The sequence below is a fragment of the Triturus cristatus genome, chromosome 1_1 (genome assembly GCF_964204655.1).
Source record: "Triturus cristatus chromosome 1_1, aTriCri1.1, whole genome shotgun sequence".
Taxonomy (NCBI): domain Eukaryota; kingdom Metazoa; phylum Chordata; class Amphibia; order Caudata; family Salamandridae; genus Triturus; species Triturus cristatus.
Window position 1 is genome coordinate 775518250 of NC_140579.1, and position 20044 is coordinate 775538293.

The 20044-nt window shown below is 44.0% G+C and overlaps 1 long non-coding RNA gene across 3 annotated transcripts in view; it reads right to left on the bottom strand.

Annotated features, from left to right (window-relative positions):
• The window catches only part of LOC146871060 (uncharacterized), a 176706-nt gene extending 157571 nt beyond the window's left edge, over positions 1-19135 (bottom strand). Inside the window, exons 1-3 of one of the 3 annotated variants that reach the window (XR_014980135.1) lie at positions 19053-19135; positions 6267-6332; positions 6043-6088 (exon numbers count right to left, since the gene is read on the bottom strand). This is a non-coding gene — a long non-coding RNA (uncharacterized LOC146871060). The remainder of the gene's footprint in view (positions 1-6042; positions 6089-6266; positions 6333-19052) is intronic. The other 2 variants (XR_014980134.1, XR_014980137.1) reach the window with 2 other exon arrangements.
• Positions 19136-20044: the final 909 nt, after the last annotated feature.

The following is a 20044-nucleotide window of genomic DNA, read 5'->3' on the forward strand; positions in this document are numbered from 1 at the left end:
AAAAAAGTGATTTTTTGAGCAAAATTTGAGGTTTGCAGGGGATTCTGGGTAAGGAAACGTTGGGGGATCCACGCAAGCCATACCTCCCTGGAAGCCGCCGGGTGTCTAGTTTTCAAAAATGCCTGGGTTTGGTAGGTTTCCCTAGATGGCCGCCGCGCACCGGGCCAAAAACCAAAGTGACCCCCCTTGCAAAACCAGGTGGTTTGGCGATAGGCCATCTTGATGTCGCCTCACTACGTTTGGGGCCCTTGCCTGCCGCGGGTACTTGGGCCTCCCACACAAGTGAGGCACCATTTTTACCGGGAGACCTGGGGGAACGCTGGGTGGTGGTAAATTTGTGTGAGCCCAGTGATGCCACTACTTTCCCACCCCAAAATGTGTGAAAAAAGTGATTTTTTGAGCAAAATTTGAGGTTTGCAGGGGATTCTGGGTAAGGAAACGTTGGGGGATCCACGCAAGCCATACCTCCCTGGAAGCCGCTGGGTGTCTAGTTTTCAAAAATGCCTGGGTTTGGTAGGTTTCCCTAGATGGCCGCCGCGCACCGGGCCAAAAACCAAAGTGACCCCCCTTGCAAAACCAGGTGGTTTGGCGATAGGCCATCTTGATGTCGCCTCACTACGTTTGGGGCCCTTGCCTGCCGCGGGTACTTGGGCCTCCCACACAAGTGAGGCACCATTTTTACCGGGAGACCTGGGGGAACGCTGGGTGGTGGTAAATTTGTGTGAGCCCGGTGATGCCACTACTTTCCCACCCCAAAATGTGTGAAAAAAGTGATTTTTTGAGCAAAAATTGAGGTTTGCAGGGGATTCTGGGTAAGGAAACGTTGGGGGATCCACGCAAGCCATACCTCCCTGGAAGCCGCCGGGTGTCTAGTTTTCAAAAATGCCTGGGTTTGGTAGGTTTCCCTAGATGGCCGCCGCGCACCGGGCCAAAATTCAAAGTGACCCCCCTTGCAAAACCAGGTGGTTTGGCGATAGGCCATCTTGATGTCGCCTCACTACGTTTGGGGCCCTTGCCTGCCGCGGGTACTTGGGCCTCCCACACAAGTGAGGCACCATTTTTACCGGGAGACCTGGGGGAACGCTGGGTGGTGGTAAATTTGTGTGAGCCCAGTGATGCCACTACTTTCCCACCCCAAAATGTGTGAAAAAAGTGATTTTTTGAGCAAAATTTGAGGTTTGCAGGGGATTCTGGGTAAGGAAACGTTGGGGGATCCACGCAAGCCATACCTCCCTGGAAGCCGCCGGGTGTCTAGTTTTCAAAAATGCCTGGGTTTGGTAGGTTTCCCTAGATGGCCGCCGTGCACCGGGCCAAAAACCAAAGTGACCCCCCTTGCAAAACCAGGTGGTTTGGCGATAGGCCATCTTGATGTCGCCTCACTACGTTTGGGGCCCTTGCCTGCCGCGGGTACTTGGGCCTCCCACACAAGTGAGGCACCATTTTTACCGGGAGACCTGGGGGAACGCTGGGTGGTGGTAAATTTGTGTGAGCCCGGTGATGCCACTACTTTCCCACCCCAAAATGTGTGAAAAAAGTGATTTTTTGAGCAAAATTTGAGGTTTGCAGGGGATTCTGGGTAAGGAAACGTTGGGGGATCCACGCAAGCCATACCTCCCTGGAAGCCGCCGGGTGTCTAGTTTTCAAAAATGCCTGGGTTTGGTAGGTTTCCCTAGATGGCCGCCGCGCACCGGGCCAAAAACCAAAGTGACCCCCCTTGCAAAACCAGGTGGTTTGGCGATAGGCCATCTTGATGTCGCCTCACTACGTTTGGGGCCCTTGCCTGCCGCGGGTACTTGGGCCTCCCACACAAGTGAGGCACCATTTTTACCGGGAGACCTGGGGGAACGCTGGGTGGTGGTAAATTTGTGTGAGCCCGGTGATGCCACTACTTTCCCACCCCAAAATGTGTGAAAAAAGTGATTTTTTGAGCAAAATTTGAGGTTTGCAGGGGATTCTGGGTAAGGAAACGTTGGGGGATCCACGCAAGCCATACCTCCCTGGAAGCCGCCGGGTGTCTAGTTTTCAGAAATGCGTGGGTTGGAAAGGTTTCCCTAGATGGCCGCCGAGCCCTGGGCAAAAAACCAAAGTAACCCCCCTTGCAAAACCAGATTACCTATTGTTACTACAGCGTGAGAATTTAGGAATAATACTGCAAAGAAAATGTGGCAGACAATTTGAGGTTTACAGGACAATGGGGATAAAAAATATTTTTCAAATCACTAGAGAGACATCACCATGAACTCCCAAGGGTTTTCGACAATATCTACAGTTGGTGGGTTAATCTTACATGGAAAGTGTACCTTGGCAGAGAAACAAAAAACAAAGATTCCTGCACAACCATCTATTCGTCAAACACACCCACATACTGGTTGGATTTGGCACGAGGGCAAGTCATGGTTCAGTGTATTAAATTTTATTAACAAGAGATTTCACAAAAATGAAATGCACTGTCAATAATTAAATTCACAAAAAACCAAACCAATGACTTGCAGCTCGTGAGCTGTAAAGCCACGTCAAGGCACCAACCGCTTTACAGGCCATTCACACACCTTTCATACGTGATACAAACAAGACCATTCGCACCACCAGGTACAAAAGCAACACAGTACAAAAATCACCAAAAAGGGACAAGGAACACCCTGCTTCAGAAAGACAAATATTACTGCACAGTCATCTAACCCGCAAGCACACACACATACTGGTTGGATTTGGCACGAGGGTGAGTGATGGTTCAGTAGATAAAATTGTATTACCAAGTGATTTCACAAAACATGAAATGCACTGGTAATAATTGAAAGGGCAAGAAACTGAACCATTGACTCACAGCTCGTGAGCTGTAAAGCCACGACAAGGCACCAACCTCTTTACAGGCCATTCATACACCTTTCATACGTGTGAGACATACAAAACCATTCACACCGCCAGCCGCGGGCCCATCATATAACAAAACTCACACCAGCACACAGCGCCATTCAAGGGCCCATCACTTTCACACGCCCACAATCCAGACACAGCAACTACACAGGCTGAAGGATTGCGTGGAGTGGCACTCAGCTAGCAGTGTGTGTAGTGACCAGCAGAAAGTCACTACTCACACACAGCCAGCCAAGCACCAGTCGACACACACCGCTAGCCAAACGCCAGTCCACGCACACCGCTAGCCAAGTGCCAGTCCAGGCACACCGCCATCCAATCGCCAGTCCAGGCACACCGGCAGCCAATCGCCAATCCACCTACACCGCCAGCCAAGCTCCAGTCCACGGACACCACCAGACAAGCACCATTCCACGCACACCGCCAGCCAAGCTCCAGTCCACACACACCACCAGACAAGCTCCAGTCCACGGACACCACCAGCCAAGCTCCAGTCCACGGACACCACCAGCCAAACACCAGTCCGCACACACCACCAGTCCACACACACTGCCAGCCAAGTACCAGTCCACGCACACCGCCAGCCAAGCACCATTCCACGCACACCACCAGCCAAGCACCATTCCACGCACACCGCCAGCCAAGCACCATTCCACGCACACCACCAGCCACGCACCAGTCCACGCACACCGCCAGCCAAGCACCATTCCACGCACACCACCAGCCACGCACCAGTCCACGCACACCGCCAGTCCATGCACACCGCCAGTCCACGCACACCGTCAGCCAAGCACCATTCCACGCACACCACCAACCAAGTGCCAGTCCACACACACCAACAGCCAAGCGCAAGCCTACACACACCGCCATCACATTTTGGATTTTTTTAGAAAAAAATAAAAACACAAACAAATTGCAAATAGATACAAATCTTCTAACAGAAAATCAGCAACTAAATACATTGCAATAACACCAACCTTGAAACAGAATCATATTTTCCAAAGAATACAGACCAGGCAGTTCACTTTACCACTCATGAATCTTCCCAGAAGTTTTTACGCGTGTGGTACGCTCGGAAACAAGCAGAGAGACACAGTGCAGGATGAGAGGGACAATCGGGGCAGTACATACGACTCTCCTTCCGCAAACCTCTTCGCCAACAGACTCTACATCTCCTACTGGGAAAATCTTTTGCGGGTGTGGGAGGAATGTGATCTGGAAAGTGGCGTTCTTTCAATCTAGCAACATCCTCCACCAGTCCAACTCTAGGAACACTTGCCTGTTCCACTACAACAAGGCTGCCTATTACAGACTCCTGAAACTTAGCAAAAGTCATCTTTGACTCAGGGCAAGAATCCTGGAACACAACAAAAGCATTAAACATTGCCAAGTGGAAAAGATGGATAGCCAACTTCTTGTACCAAATGTAAGCCTTACGAAGAGCAGTGTAAGGTTCCAACCTCTGATCTACTCTGTCAACACCACCCATGTACCTATTATAGTCTAAAACACATACAGGTTTGCGCGCTTCAGCGACCTGACCCCAAACAGTCACAGGTGCAGTGCTTTCATCATGGATGGAAGTCAGCATGTAGACATCTCTCCTGTCTGTAAACTTCACAGCAAGAAGCTCCTGGCAACGCAACGCACTGCACTGTCCCCGCACAAGCTTTTGACAAACAAGTTCTTTCGGAAAACCTTTACGGTTACAGCGGACTGTGCCACAAGCAAAAGTGTCCACTTTGGCCAATTCCCTGAACAACCGTACACCAGTGTAGAAGTTATCTACATATAAATGGTGGCCTTTGTTAAAAAATCCTCTTCCAAGTTCCCAAACAATTTTCTCAGTCACTCCAAAAGTGGACGGACAACCAGGGAGGTTAAACCTAGATTCCTTACCGGTGTACACCCTGAAATTAGAGACATATCCAGTCCTACTGTCACACAGCATATACAGCTTTATTCCATAGCGTGCCCTCTTACTAGGAATGTATTGCCTAAAAACCAAGCGGCCCTTGAACAACACCAAAGACTCATCCACTGCAATTTCTCTACCAGGGGCATAAATCTCAGAAAATCGATCAACAAAGTGATCAAGGACAGGCCTAATCTTAAAAAGACGGTCACAATCAGGGTGATCTCGTGGCAACACTAAACCATTATCTACAAAGTGCATCATCCGAAGCAGAAGCAAATACCTGTCACGACTCATGACTGCCGGAAAAATAGACGTTGCCATCAAGGGACTGCTAGACCAATATGAAGCCAATGATGGCTTCCTTAGCAAGCCCATCAAAAAAGTTAAACCCAAGAACTTCTTCATCTCTTCAACATTTGTGGGAGTCCACCGGGTAGCTCTAGAGTGTGGCTTAAGACTGGCACTGTTGTCCCTCAAAAACTGTTCGGCATACAAATTAGTCTGCTCAACAATCTCTGCCAAAAACACATCGTCCATAAACAACTGAAAAAAATTTACAGGCAAAAAGTTCTCGGTATTCACTCTAGACCCTGGAACACCAGTAAACTCAGGAAATTCCGGCTGCACCATGCCAGGGGCAACCCAGAGGTCATCACTTTCAACGGGAAGACTTGCAGCCCCAGCCTGCAGCCCAGATGTCTCTTGCCGCACTACACCAACGGAAAGGCTTGCAGCCCCAGCCTGCAGCCCAGATGCCTCTTGCCGCACTACACCAACGGGAAGCCTTGCAGTCCCAGCCTGCAGCCCAGATGTCTCTTGCCGCACTACACCAACGGGAAGCCTTGCAGCCGCAGGCTGCAGCCCAGATGCCTCTTGCCGCACTATCGGCACATCAGTCTCCTCCTCTAACACAGGCACTTCATCCGCACTAAGAGTATCTTCATCATCCGATGACCCCATACGGAGAGAAAACTCACTGCCAGAATCGTCCCCTGCCCCCTCTCCCTCAGAAGCAGAGTCAGTCTCTGACCCAATATCAGAGGAAGACTCAAACAGCAAACCAACAACCTGCTGAGCAGTCATCCTGCGGCTAGCCATTATACCTACTAAGATGGAAGACTGCACAAACAAGTCAACAACAACCAACAATGTGCAAACCAAGTAAGTAAAGAAATGTGTACCTTATATCAATAAGATCAATGTACTCAAAAACTATACAATCCAAAATCAAAAGAGACAGCTGCACTCACCAGAAACAAACTCTGCAGTGACACAGCAAAGACCAACGATATCAAACTAGAAAGAAGAAAAAAAAACAAATTACTCACAAGACAACAAAATACACATCGTGCACCAATGCAAAAAGTTTTTGAAACTCAAAAACCAAACATACTGCTATTATTACACCATTTGCAAAAAAAAACAGGCAGAGAAATCAAACACATTTGCATTGTACAAAAAAACAGTCTCTTACCAAACTACACAAACAGCAAAACCACCAGAACCAAAACGTCACCATGAACAGAAGAAAAGCCTTCACCTAGAACAAAAAAGTAAACAAAAAAAACATTACAATTGGAAATCACAAAAAATATAACAATAAACATTATAACATGCCATGTCACTACCCAAATGGTCAATCGGTTTGTGTGCCAGGTCAGGCAGAAAACAGCAGGAAAAAAAAGGCTATTCAGTCCCGGGGCAGGTGAGCCAAATACATATAACAAATTGCACCCTGGAAGCGAGGGGTCACTTCTATTTCTAATTGAACTAATTCCCTGGTGTCTAGTGGGCTTTTCTGCCCCCAATGGGAGCAGAAACGGCAAAAAAATAAAACCGATCTGCCCACAGAGGGGGCAGAAAAGTCTTCAAAACATTTAGGGGCCCAAGGAAGCGACCCTTGCCCAAGGGGTCGCTTCCTACAATAATATTTATATCCCTGGTGTCTAGTGGGCTTTTCTGCCCCCCCCCCCAAGGAGCAGAAACGGACAGAAAGACGACCAATCTGCCCCCAGGGGGGGCAGAAAAGTATTCTAAATAAATAGGCCGCAAAGGAAGCGACCCTTGCCCAAGGGGTCGCTTCCTACATAAAGAAAAAGACATCCCTGGTGTCTAGTGGGCTTTTCTGCCCCCCCCTGGGGGCAGAAACGGGCAGAAAGACGACCGATCTGCCCCCAGGGGGGGCAGAAAAGTCTTCTATTCACTTTACCACCCTAGGAAGCGACCCTTGCCCAAGGGGTCGCTTCCTACATAACGAAATAGACATCCCTGGTGTCTAGTGGGCTTTTCTGCCCCCCCTGGGGGCAGAAACGGGCAGAAAGAAGACCGATCTGCCCCCAGGGGGGGCAGAAAAGTCTTCAAATTATTGGGCCCCCCAAGGAAGCGACCCTTGCCTAAGGGGTCGCTTCCTACATAGCATAAACGACATCCCTGGTGTCTAGTGGGCTTTTCTGCCCCCCCTGGGGGCAGAAACGCGCAGAAAGCGGACCGATCTGCCCCCAGGGGGGGCAGAAAAGACTTCCAAAAATGTTGCCCCCAAGGAAGCGACCCTTGCCTAAGGGGTCGCTTCCTACTTAGTAAAAACGACATCCCTGGTGTCTAGTGGGCTTTTCTGCCCCCCCTGGGGGCAGAAACGCGCAGAAAGGGGGCCGATCTGCCCCCAGGGGGGGCAGAAAAGACTTCGCCAAATTTTCATCCCCAAGGAAGCGACCCTTGCCTAAGGGGTCGCTTCCCAAATTCGAAATACTAAATCCCTGGTGTCTAGTGGGGCATCCCTACTCCACGATCGCGACGCTGTGCGCGATCGTGGAGCAGGAATGCCCTGTATTGAGACATCGGGGGAGAGGAAATACTCTTTCCTCTCCCCCGATGCCTCAATACTACAGATTTCACCGCCGCGGCCCCCACCGGACGACAAACACCTACCTCTGCTCCCCTTGGACGCGCTGGAAGAAATGGATTCCAGCGCGTCCAACGCTTCCTGATGACGCCGGCGCGCGCTGTGCGCGCTGACGTCATCAGAAAGCGTGGGGGGGCTCGGGGGGGGTCGGGGGTGGCAGCGGAAGCTCTTCCGCTGCCACCCCCGTAAAGGGGGGCAAGATCGAGGCACAAGGGGGGGAGCGCCAGCGCTTCCCCCGGGGGCTGTCCTCATGACGGAACGGTTCCGTCATGAGCACAGCCCAACCGATGCTCATGACGGAACCGTTCCGTCATGAGCATCGAAGGGGTTAATGATCAGCATTTAAGCTCAAAATGTAAGGGTATGCCTGGTGTACCCCGGTAGCTTTTGACAGGTGGTGTTGAGGTTGGGCTGGACACTGATTTGGGGCAGAGTGAAGAACTCTTGTTGCTGGAGTGTTAGCCTGAGATAGAATCTGGTGGAGCGTTCTGGAATGTGCAAGATAACCCCTTGTTGCATGCTTTGTGTGGCTGTTAAAATGCTGTACCCATATTAAAAACATTAATTTGGTGATACCTGAATGACCCAGGTCTTTAGTTCATGTGCCGGTGGCAGATTCTATGAAATGTATAATGCTATGAGGCACTTGTAACCAGGAATGACAGTGATGTATGGTCACAGATTATCACGAATGTGCTAGGAACCTAGATATGGTTCATCAAACCGTGTAAAGGATCATAGGTGGGGTAATTCTATGTTATATTGGCGCATTCCCAAACATGTGGGGTATGTCCCCCGGGCATCAGATATGAAGTCCTCAGAGGAGGTTTCTCAGTTGTGATAAAATGTGAGGTGAAGCGGTTTTTGCGTAGATTTCACTGAAAGCTTTATTGATGCTTTAACATTTTACAAAAGTAAAAGAACTTCATTTCCCATAATCCATTGTGGAAAACATAATATTTGAATTCATTGCGGTGACACACAATCCCAATGCATTTCGGCAATGGTGTCTTCATCAGGGGATATTCTAGAAGTAATAATGTTGGTAGTTAATGTTATGTACATGATACACGAGGGCTTATTCTACCCAGACATTGTGAAAGTGTAAAGTGTGAAGGGGAAGGACACACAAATGTGAAAAGGATTTATTTTAAAATAATCAATAGAAAATTTCGTTATTAACATTTCGGATTACCACTTCAAGGACACCGAACTGAAGATTCTACAAAAAGGTACATCCTTCGTACCCACCACGGGTACCAATACTCTTGAACTCAACTTCAGTTTTTTTAAACTGATGAGGAAACTCAGATTACGTCACTTTTTTGATAACGTTTTGGAAACCACCAAAGAACAAGAAGAAGACCTCCTTAAAGCCTTACACGTAAGAAGCACTTTTATCTCACCAGTCAGCCATAAAAGTTTGGACATGTTTGAATCACTAGTCAAAAATGAAATAGCCAAACTCAACAACCGGAAAAGATCTAAACATAATAATCTTTCATCTAAAGAATTAGGTATACTAAAAACAACAGCACAAAGAACAAACATAATTTGTACTAAAGCTGATAAAGGAGGAGCCTTGGTCATTCTGAACACCAGCTATTACAACTCCCAGATAACAGCACACCTACAGGATTCAAACACATATATGAAACTGGAATCCAACCCCACGGTACAATACATGCAAATTTTACAAACCATTGTCCAAAAGGCTGTTGAAAGAGGCACCATCAATGAAAAAGTCAAGAAATTCTTAATACACCCAAATCCTAAAAGTCCCACATTGTTCATGGTACCAAAGATTCATAAAAATCCTATGAAACCACCATGCCGACCAATAGTTACCACATGTGGGAGTCTCCATGAACCAGTAGGAAAATTTCTTGATCGCTATCTACAACCCAGTGTCAACATCATGAGATCCTTCATTAAAGATACCACCGATTTCCTCTTGAAACTAAGCCAAATCAGTGTTACAGAGGACGAAGAAATCACTCTATGCACAGTGGATGTCAATTCACTATATACTTCCATCCCCCACCAATTAGGATTGGAGGCAATTGAACAAGCTTTATTACACACTGATTACCAACACAATTTACAAGTTTTTCTAATGGAGCTTATGCAATTCACCCTTCTACACAGCTATTTCAAATGCAATGATGAATGGTTTCAACAACTAACCGGTACATCAATGGGAAATTGTGCAGCACCTGCATATGCGAATATTTTTATGAATCGTTTCGAAGAGGATAACATCATGACAGTTCAAACATGGAGCAATCATCTGAAACTGTATCTCAGATTTATCGATTATATTTTCATAGTATGGAAAGGCCCTGTTAACACTCTTCAGAATCAATTAGAGAAACGTAATCTAGTGGATCAGCGTATACAATTCACGTTCAACATCCATCCACATCTATCACGTTTCTGGATGTGAAAATCATGAAAAAAAACACTGGATTCGAAACAGATTTATACAGAAAGATTACAGACAGAAACAATACTCTCCACTATCAAAGCTTTCATCCACAACCTCTCAAACAACATCTTCCATACTCACAAATGTTGAGAGTTAAAAGGATAGTCTCCAACCCTAATAAAGTTACTGAACAACTCAACACTCTGGAACAAAGATTCAGGTCTCGCGGCTACCCAGACCAAGTACTGCAACTAGCAAAAGAACGTTCAGCATCCATAAGTAGAAATGAACTACTCAGCACCCAAACCAAACCCACCAAAAATCAACTTACGATTGTCTCTAAATACTCCACCATGAGTCTTTCCTTCAAACGCATAATCAAAAAACCTTGGCAACTACTCAGATTGGAACGGGACTTCAACCACATTTTTGATCAAGAGCCTATCTTCACCTATACTAGAAACAGAAACATCGGAGAAATCCTAAAACACACTGTACAATCATCCACACCTTCTACATTCAAGGGTACTCTACCATGTCTAAATTGCAATAACTGCAATAGCATCCTTAGAGGCGAATACATCACCCATCCCATGAAAGGTCATAAAATCAAAATCAAACTAACAGCAACATGTGATACCGCTAACGTCATCTACATGCTCAAATGCCCATGTGGGAAAATTTACATAGGGCAAACCGAGAGAAAAATAAAAATTAGACTAAATGAACATAAATCCAACATCAGAACCAAGCAAATGAAATCCACAGTGAATCAACATTTCTTAGAAGCTGGCCACAACATCAGCCAACTCAAATTTTGTATCCTTGAAATAATTTCCAAAAAAGAAGGAAGAGACAATCACAACTTTTTATTACAGCGAGAGAACTACTGGATTTACCTCTTAAACTCCATGAAACCCTTTGGAATGAACGACCGAATGGAATTTTTATGTTACCTCTGAACATTTAGTTCTACTTTCAGTTTCAGACTTTTTATCATTCAACTGATACACATCATATTATGTATCATATGTCAATACCCTTTTTTCCCATATGCTTAGGAGCATTTACCATGTTTATTTCATGTAGTTTTAACGAACGAGTTGTCTTACGTTCTTACATCTTTCCAATACTGTTTCCACCAGTTAAACATTATTACACCATTTCTGTTCTTATGCGGCATCCACCCATTGTGATTGAGCATTATTATCGTCTTTACCAACTTTCTCTGTCCCTCACATATTATTTCCTGACTTCTCACACATATATATCACATATTACTCTATTTTTTATTTTCTAGTTCTTAGTATCTTCACGTACATTCACACCTTGTTAATAGATTCACAGCATCATAATTCACCTACACCTTTGAGTCTTCTTTCTATATCTATCACCGGCTCGTTTATCCACACTATATCCTCTCGTATACACGTAGCCCCGCTATTCGAAACATCGCGAGAATACGATCCACACATGGAAGTCATTGACGTCGTTCCGACTCTATTCACACTCGGTAAGCGTTAATACAAAATATTGCACTTTCACGGTGTTTTAGAATATCATTAACTTTCTCTACGGATTTAATGAACACATGGTGTTCCTCTGTTATTTAACGCATGACTATACATGGCACATCGTTCTGTAATCAAAGAACACAGCTTAAGTTCACGCCATACACCTCTACTCTTTCGTCTAACAACCCGTAACTCTCTGTCTTCAGATTCAGTCGTTCTAACACCACGCACTGTTTACCTAGTGATTCACACCATTCTTATAATACTTTCCGTCTTCACTTGTCATATTTCGTTTTTAGGCACGTTTAATATACACAACTCACACCCGTTTACATCTTATTATTTTAAAATAAATCTTTTTCACATTTGTGTGTCCTTCCCCTTCACACTTTACACTTTCACAATGTCTGGGTAAAATAAGCCCTCGTGTATCATGTACATAACATTAACCACCAACATTATTACTTCTAGAATATCCCCTGATGAAGGCACCATTGCCGAAATGCATTGGGATTGTGTGTCAACGCAATGAATTCAAATAATATGTTTTCCACAATGGATTATGGGAAATGAAGTTCTTTTACTTTTGTAAAATGTTAAAGCATCAATAAAGCTTTCAGTGAAATCTACGCAAAAACCGCTTCACCTCACATTTTATCACAACTGAGAAACCTCCTCTGAGGACTTCATATCTGATGCCCGGGGGACATACCCAACATGTTTGGGAATGCGCCAATATCTCATAGTTACACTCTCATTCGGTGAGTGATACCCTGTAGCACGATATAACATTTCAAAAATAAAATTCTTCAACCTAGGTAGTGCGCGCACTATACTCTTTGCTCACAGTAATTCTACGTTAGCCACACTACATGCCTTGGCGTCTGTGTTCTCAGGACCATATTAAGAAAACAATCAAAAGTTGTATGTTTCCAGGCATTACCTGCATAAAATCAAGCACTTCTTCCCTTCTTCGAATGTCTGGTCCACGGTGTAGACCCTTGTTTCATTTAATATATATTGACATTGGGTACGCTCTGCAGTACACTGCTCACTGGTCTTTGAGGCTCTTATCTAATACAACTGAAAGTGGCTCAACAAATCAGTAACTACAGAACTGTGAGCAAATCTCCTCTACTTTTAAAGAGCAACATTGGCTCCTTCGTCTTGCTAGAACTCACTTCAAGCCTACCTTGCTTCTAAATTCAACGTGCCCAGTGGTGCTAACAGAATCCAAATGATCCACAAATAACACATATGCCATCATCACCATATGTACTGCTTTTTCAGGATGACAATAAAAATTAGTAGTTCCATATAAATCCATTAAAGCGTACATTACCCTAAAATCACTTACAAATCATCACCATGGAATGTATTACCCTATGCAGTTCCTAACATCTTGAATTGCCTATAAACTTTGCGGAAAAACATTGCATATGATATTCGGCCCATTATTCATCTTAACCTTATTTCTAATGTAAAATAAGGAATCAAACTGATGCATGAGGCTTCCTTGCAAGGAGTTATAATGGTGCTCCCTGACCATAGCATCTCCTAAACTTGCGCTTATCCTTCTTTAGAGCGAGAACAAGCAAAAGAGAAGAAATAGAATTGGAAGATCGAAAGGGTACCTATTATAGTATGATGAAAGATTTTAACTGTGATGGCGCTATCAAAATGTCCGTGTGACAGGGTATTTTCGCCGGACCAAGATTTTGTGGAACAAATGGCCGTTTTTTTTCAAAACAAAGTTCAAACGGTCTATGAAGGGCTAGCTACTGCAGCATGTGTGCCGGAAATGAACAGTGCAGATTCTTTGGATAACCTGACATCACTGCATAGGTTGTCATGTTTTTCCGCTCTGGAGGTGGATAAAGCTGCCAACCTGCTGCTACATACCAAGTCGGGTTCACCTCTGGACCCGTGCCCCCCTCATATATTACACCTGGTATCTGAAGAAGTTAGTTCTTCCCTGACCCCCCTTACTAAATGAGATCACTAGTTCCGGGGAATTTCCATCTTCATGGAAAAAGCCATGTATTAGGCCCATTCTAAAAAGGCCTCCTTAAACCCCTCAGAGGCAAAACATTATCGCCCAATCTCCTGCCTTCCACTACCATCAAAAGTCTTGGAGAAAGCCATGAATCTAGAACTGACAGAATACCTGGATAGCAACAACATTCTTGACTCCACTCAACATGGTTTCTGTTCCCGGCATTCTACTGAGTTAGATTTAATCATAGCTACAGAAGAGATCTGTAAAGTGATGGACGGGGGAGGCAGAGCTGCTCGATATGACCGCATGTTTTGATACCGTAAATCATGCGGTATTGCTGCGGCGATTGAGGGTAGCAGGTATTGAAGATGTGGCTCTGACCCTACTTACATCATTTTTAACATCACGAGAGCAAATGATCCACTGGAATGGCCTGCAATCGGGAATCTTTCACCTCCCATGTGGAGTCCCACAGGGTTCGGCCTTGTCTCCGACACTATTTAATTTATATGTCAGACCCCTGGCACGAGTAATTAAAGAACATGGCAATATGTTGGTGTTGTGCGCTGACGACACTCAACTAGTGGTATCAGTGACACAAAGTGTTGGGCTAACAGCGGACAGGTTTCATAATTGCCTCACAGATGTGATGGCATGGATGAACTCGAACTTTTTAAAGATTAACACCGAAAAAAAAACGAGGTATTAGAGTTTGGTCAACTATCATCAGTATGGAGCCAGGCCTGGTGGCCTCCTGAGGCTGGCAATTGTCCAGTCCCTGTGCCCAAGGCCAGGAACCTTGGATTTGTGCTAGACAAGGACCTCAAACTTGCCTTGCAAATAAATCAAGCTTTCTCTGCATGTTTTTTCCACATTAAAAGTCCTGCGGAAAATCTTGCCATTTACTCCTTTGTCACGTAGGAAAACAGTGGTCGGAGCTCTGGTTTTGTCCAGAGTCAACTATTGTAATGCCCTATATTTAGGGGTTGACAAGGGACAGATCACAAAACTTCAATCGCTTCAGAATGCAGCGGCTCGGGTTCTGCTTGGTTTACCTAAACACTACCCCACATCAGAGGTGATTAAGCAGCTACACTGGCTTCCAATCCATCAGAGAGGGAATTTTAAAGCCCTATGCCTAATGCATAAGGCTATATACAGAGGAGGGGCTGTGGATATTCAAACCCTGTATTCTGTATACCAGCCCCAATGCTGTCTCAGGTCTGCCAACACAGGACTGGTATGTGTTCCTAGAATAAAAAGAGCTAGATGGAGAGTAAAGGGTTTCCCCTACCAAGCATCCATCTTATGGAACGCCCTCCCTGTGACAAGCAAGTTACAATCCAACAGGGCCTTATTCAGGAAACTGATAAAGACCTGGCTCTTTTCAAGGTCTTAAAGATCCATTAGCTGCCTGCATCATACTCACCCAGCGCCAAGACGCCTCTGCAAAAGTGCGCTTTATAAGCTCTTCAGTCAGTCAGTCAGTCAGTCAGACGGTGTTAGAATAAAACAGATGAGAAAAATGGACACTGCAATCTGATTTTGTTATCAGATGGTAATCTGATAAGGGTCGTTGTGATGGTTTGGAGTACCATCAGAGGGGGATTGATGCGGCACGATTTTTTTATATAAAATCTGCTTGATGAATTTCCCACATTTGCATGTATTTTTAATAACATATGCAAAACTACTAATATGACACAAGAGTGTATAATATGAGAAAATGTACACAAGGCACGATAGTTGATCTTTCTTAAGTGAAATAGTGTGAATATTACTAACTGAGTGTTATTCTGTCTTCCTAACTGCAGAACATAAACAACAAAGATTCTGCCTCTTATTCTTCGTGAAAGTTGTGTAGGATTTTAGAAATAATTCTCTCTCTTGGTAAAATAAATATAGGCCTCAGCAAATGTTTGTTAGGGGATGTACTTCCGTGCTCCTGTGCTTTCTGCCGTTGATGAAAAAGTAACTAATACTTCCTTAGAATAGTAAAAATGTATAGTTCTTTCCTGTCTAGGCGAGGATTGTATGTAACTATTGCTAGATTTACTATACAAATGTATCTAGGTTCTTCCTTCTTCCTCTCTTGGAAGTTGTACAATTTTAGACAAAGAGTGTTCAGAAGACAGCCACACCATCGTGTTTAGCCAATGAAAATGTTTGTAGAGAGTAGAGAAAGTAACATTTTAGCTAAGGGAAGGAAGTAGCGTACTATAAAGATTCTTGTGGGAAAATCTTCCTGGGCTTATTCACAAGATTCGTGAACCATTCTGTGTTCATAGTATGGTGCATCCCGTCTCTGGCTGGCAGATCCTACAGTTCCTAAGAGACTTTTCAGAGACATCATCGGCTAATAGTGCTGCCCTTGCTATTCTCTAACGGCCGTGGAGTTAGCCTTTCAAACTAATTGCAAATTGTGCATTAGTATTTCATCTTGTAAGTGAGCTATTGTTTAACTGATGTTTTTCTCTTCCTCTCACTCCCCTATACCTGATTTTCTGATGTTTATTGAATGATCTGTGATGACTATTGTGGATCTATACTGTATTCTATGAACCAATGTATGACATTCTAAATGTATCATGTTTGTGTTTGACCATTCATATTATGAAATAACAAGAAAACTAATTGAAAAGAATAGAGTTTGTCTTTATTCCAGAGTTATTCAGTTATTTGGGTATGTTTATAATGACAAATGTTTAGCGTATTTCTTCATTCTAGGTCCTCATTGAGAAATAGCATTCTGTCTTTTATTGCTTAGTCCCTTCCTTTTAGCTCTACCAAAGATTCATCGGAGGACCTTTGATATTGCTGAATGTGAGACAGATGACTTATGGGCCCGTCATTAGAGTTCCGCTTCTGATTATAATATAATGGTTGGTGTGGATAGATAGCTAACAGAAAAATCCCCCAACGCTTCAGCTGCATTATTTGCATTCATAGTTTGCAGCACACTACTGTATTGTCACAGACTAGGATTCTCATTTAGAGACCCTTGGGAGTCCGTAGAGCCTGCTGATTCAGCAAAAGTCCTCACCTCTGACCCAAGCAGAGGACTTCTCGATCCCCTTTAGAGCTCACAGCCTTCATGAAGAAGATCACTCTGCTGACAAAACAATGAATGGCGATTGGACCGCTTAGTGTTCTTTTCGAGTTTTCAGAAACAAATTAAGTGGAGATTTGTTTCAGAAAAAGAACAAAATAGTATCCCTGTTGCGCAGGGAGGTTTCTCCATGTGTGTTAAGAAAATTTTTCTGGTTTCCTGTATGGGACCACTGTACCTTGCAAGACAGCCTTGGGCAGAAAAAACAATGCTTCATCAATGTGTCCAATTTCATAAATAAATACCCATTATAATCTTGTTAGGCATGTCAGCCGTGGGGTGGTCTTCCCCACCAACTGATTGCCTTCCTCCCTTATTTTCTCAGACCTTGTTTTTGCTGGCCTTAGGACTCTGAGTACTTTACCACTGCTAACCAGTGCTATAATGAATGAGTTCTCTCCTCTAAACATGGCAATATTGGGTCATACCCTACTGGTGTTACTTATAAGTCAAGTGACACTACATGTGCCCAGGACCTGTAAATTAAATGCTAATAGTGGGTTTGCAGCACTGAATGTGCCACCCACTTAAGTGGCCCTTTAAACACAGGTCAGGCATGCCACAGCAGAGCCTGTGTGCACAATTTTAAACTGCCATTCGACTTGTCAAAATACACCATTTGCAAGGCCAAAACCTTCTTTTTGAGTACATATAAGTCACCCCTAGGGGAGGACCTGGACAACCCAGAGTGCCGGGTGCAATGTATTTAAAAAGCAGGACACACACTTTTAAGTTTTAGATGTCCTAGTAGTGAAAAACACTTATATTTGTTTTTCACTACTACAAGCCTTATATCTCCCATAGAATAACATTGTGATTACCTTATTACACTTTATAAGTGTAATTTCCAAATGGAAAAATATGACTGGTTCAATTTAGGTGTCTCTGGAATCACAATTTAAATTCTAATTTATGGCAAAATCTGCAAAATGCCACCTTTAGAAAGTTTTATCTCAAAAGGGTATACCCTACACCATCAATCTGATGACATCTCACCTAAAACAACCTTGCCATTGTTTCTTTAGTCGACACCTGATGATTTAAACAATCTCAACCAATGTACACTGAAATTATCACGTCCACAACATTAACCATAAACCCAAGGAAATAAACAAGGAATTGTGTTTGTCAGTAGATCTTTTTTTTTACACTTCAAAAAGCACAAATTATACATACAATCTTGTTGCCCACACATGTACAAATGTACAATATAAACAAATCAATTAAAGAGAGACATGCATAAACTGAAAAATCACATCACAATAATATTGACACGTGATTAAAACAATAAAAATAACATATGTAGTGCCCTGCAATTTAGCATGTATGGGTTGTAACCCTCTCCTGTACAGTCCAATGTATACTGTTAGGCCCTTTCTAATAGTGGTCAAAGCACTTCGTCTTTATGGCGGTGATGTCTTGATTACGTCACCGGTATAGCACACCTCAATAGACAATCTTTACAATTGATGATAGCTCTTGGTCACATCCATAGGTGCACCGACGCGTTTGGACCTTCATGTTGGGCCTGGAGTATATTTCAATAAAGGTCTTCTTCAGAGCTGAGGGGCTTATTGAGTGGAGACTGTATGAAATATCAAATCAACCAATTAATGTGTGTTAAATATCCTGAATCAATCAAAAAGACAGTAATATTCATGCAGGAGAATATATTTATGTGGAGATATACCCTTTGTGTGGGAACTTCCTGCTGCTGTACCTAAGACGATTGATATATTTCTTTTATAGGTTCGAGTAGTACTTGGGTTGGACATGTGACCCTAAGTATAAGCAAAAAATAAACTTTTAATCATTTTTGCTCTATTCCAGAAATAAAGATTTTTTGGGACAGATTTCTTTCCAATATGCTGTTAAATGACCTGGTTGATGTAAAAGATGAAGTTCTCACCTCTTATGTAGTATAATTGGGCCTAATAGCATGAATATAACTAGGCACCAAGGTGTTTTTTTAGTGATGATGTGCCTCCCATTATACCAGTACTATGTGCAAGAGCTCACCTGTAGTAAGCAAAATAAATGTATTTATAACATTGAACCTCGTGTTCATGCATCATTTAATACTCATGATGACCATCAAAAAGTGATACCATCCCTTATTTTTGGATCAAACGCCTGCCATTGCCAAGAAGAAACTTCCACGTGCCCTAGTGTGGTAGCTGCATACTTTTACGGTGCCCGACTTAGTATCTATCATGATTCTCACAATTTTGGTGTTGCAAAAAATGATTTTAAGAGTACGTGTCTGCAACCAGGTAGTTCAGGGGGTAGAGGCTATAAATTAATTCTTTACCTTTTACCTCAATCGTGTGTTCCGAGTTCCATCTCTGCCGAAGTGGCTTTCATGTTTCCCCATAGTGAAAGCGGCAGTATAGGGGCGGGGCCTTTTATGAAGTCAAATTACGCTGATGTGTGTGCTTCTGATTGGATGGGGGACTCTGTGATGAGGTGTGCTAATTTGCGTTGCCATGGTGAAGGTTGCACGCTAACACTAGGGTACAGAGATTCCGGTGGGAAATCAATTATTAGTTATCACTGTTCTGCTGGTAGTATTATCTCAACAGCTTCAATAGACTCCAGTATTCAATATGCATGGAAGATCCTTCCACCTTTCCCAGTCGACATCTGTTGTTCGGACGACCTCCATGGGCGTTTTTTTCGTGACACGAAGCATTTCCTTGAATGCATGTAACGTTATTAGCTTACACATTTTGCAACACTGCAATACGATGTGAAGCTGGCTGGGCAAAGTTATAATCTTTCTGTTCCCTGATGCCTGTGTTATATTGACTTATTTGTGAGGCTACATCCCCGGAATATCTATGTAATATAAATCGTCTGTAGACCCTTCTGTACTATTGTGACCCAGGGCCTAGAAATAAATGGCTACACCACACGTGCGTTATAGTAGTGGCCATTGTAATGCTTACCATGCCCAGCACTCCGAGCTATTTATTACTTTTATCACGTGCCTTCCGTGTGGACGTCGGGCACGTCCACAGCGCGCACGCTCAGGGGGGGAAGCTCATTTACCATTGCCAGGGACCCCCGTAACAGTAGTCGGGTCCACATGGCAAACACTACATTCCTCCTTTACCCACAAATGCAAAAACTAAACAAACATAAGGCCTAGCGACAAAGCATCTTTAAAGTCTCAAACTCAGTCTCTGCAGGTTTCCTGAACAAACAAAAAGAACAGTCTTACTTGGTCTTGGCGTAGGTACAGCTCACTTCCACCTCTGGAGTTGACAGCGGGCCACAAAGTCTCGGTACTTCTGGGATGGC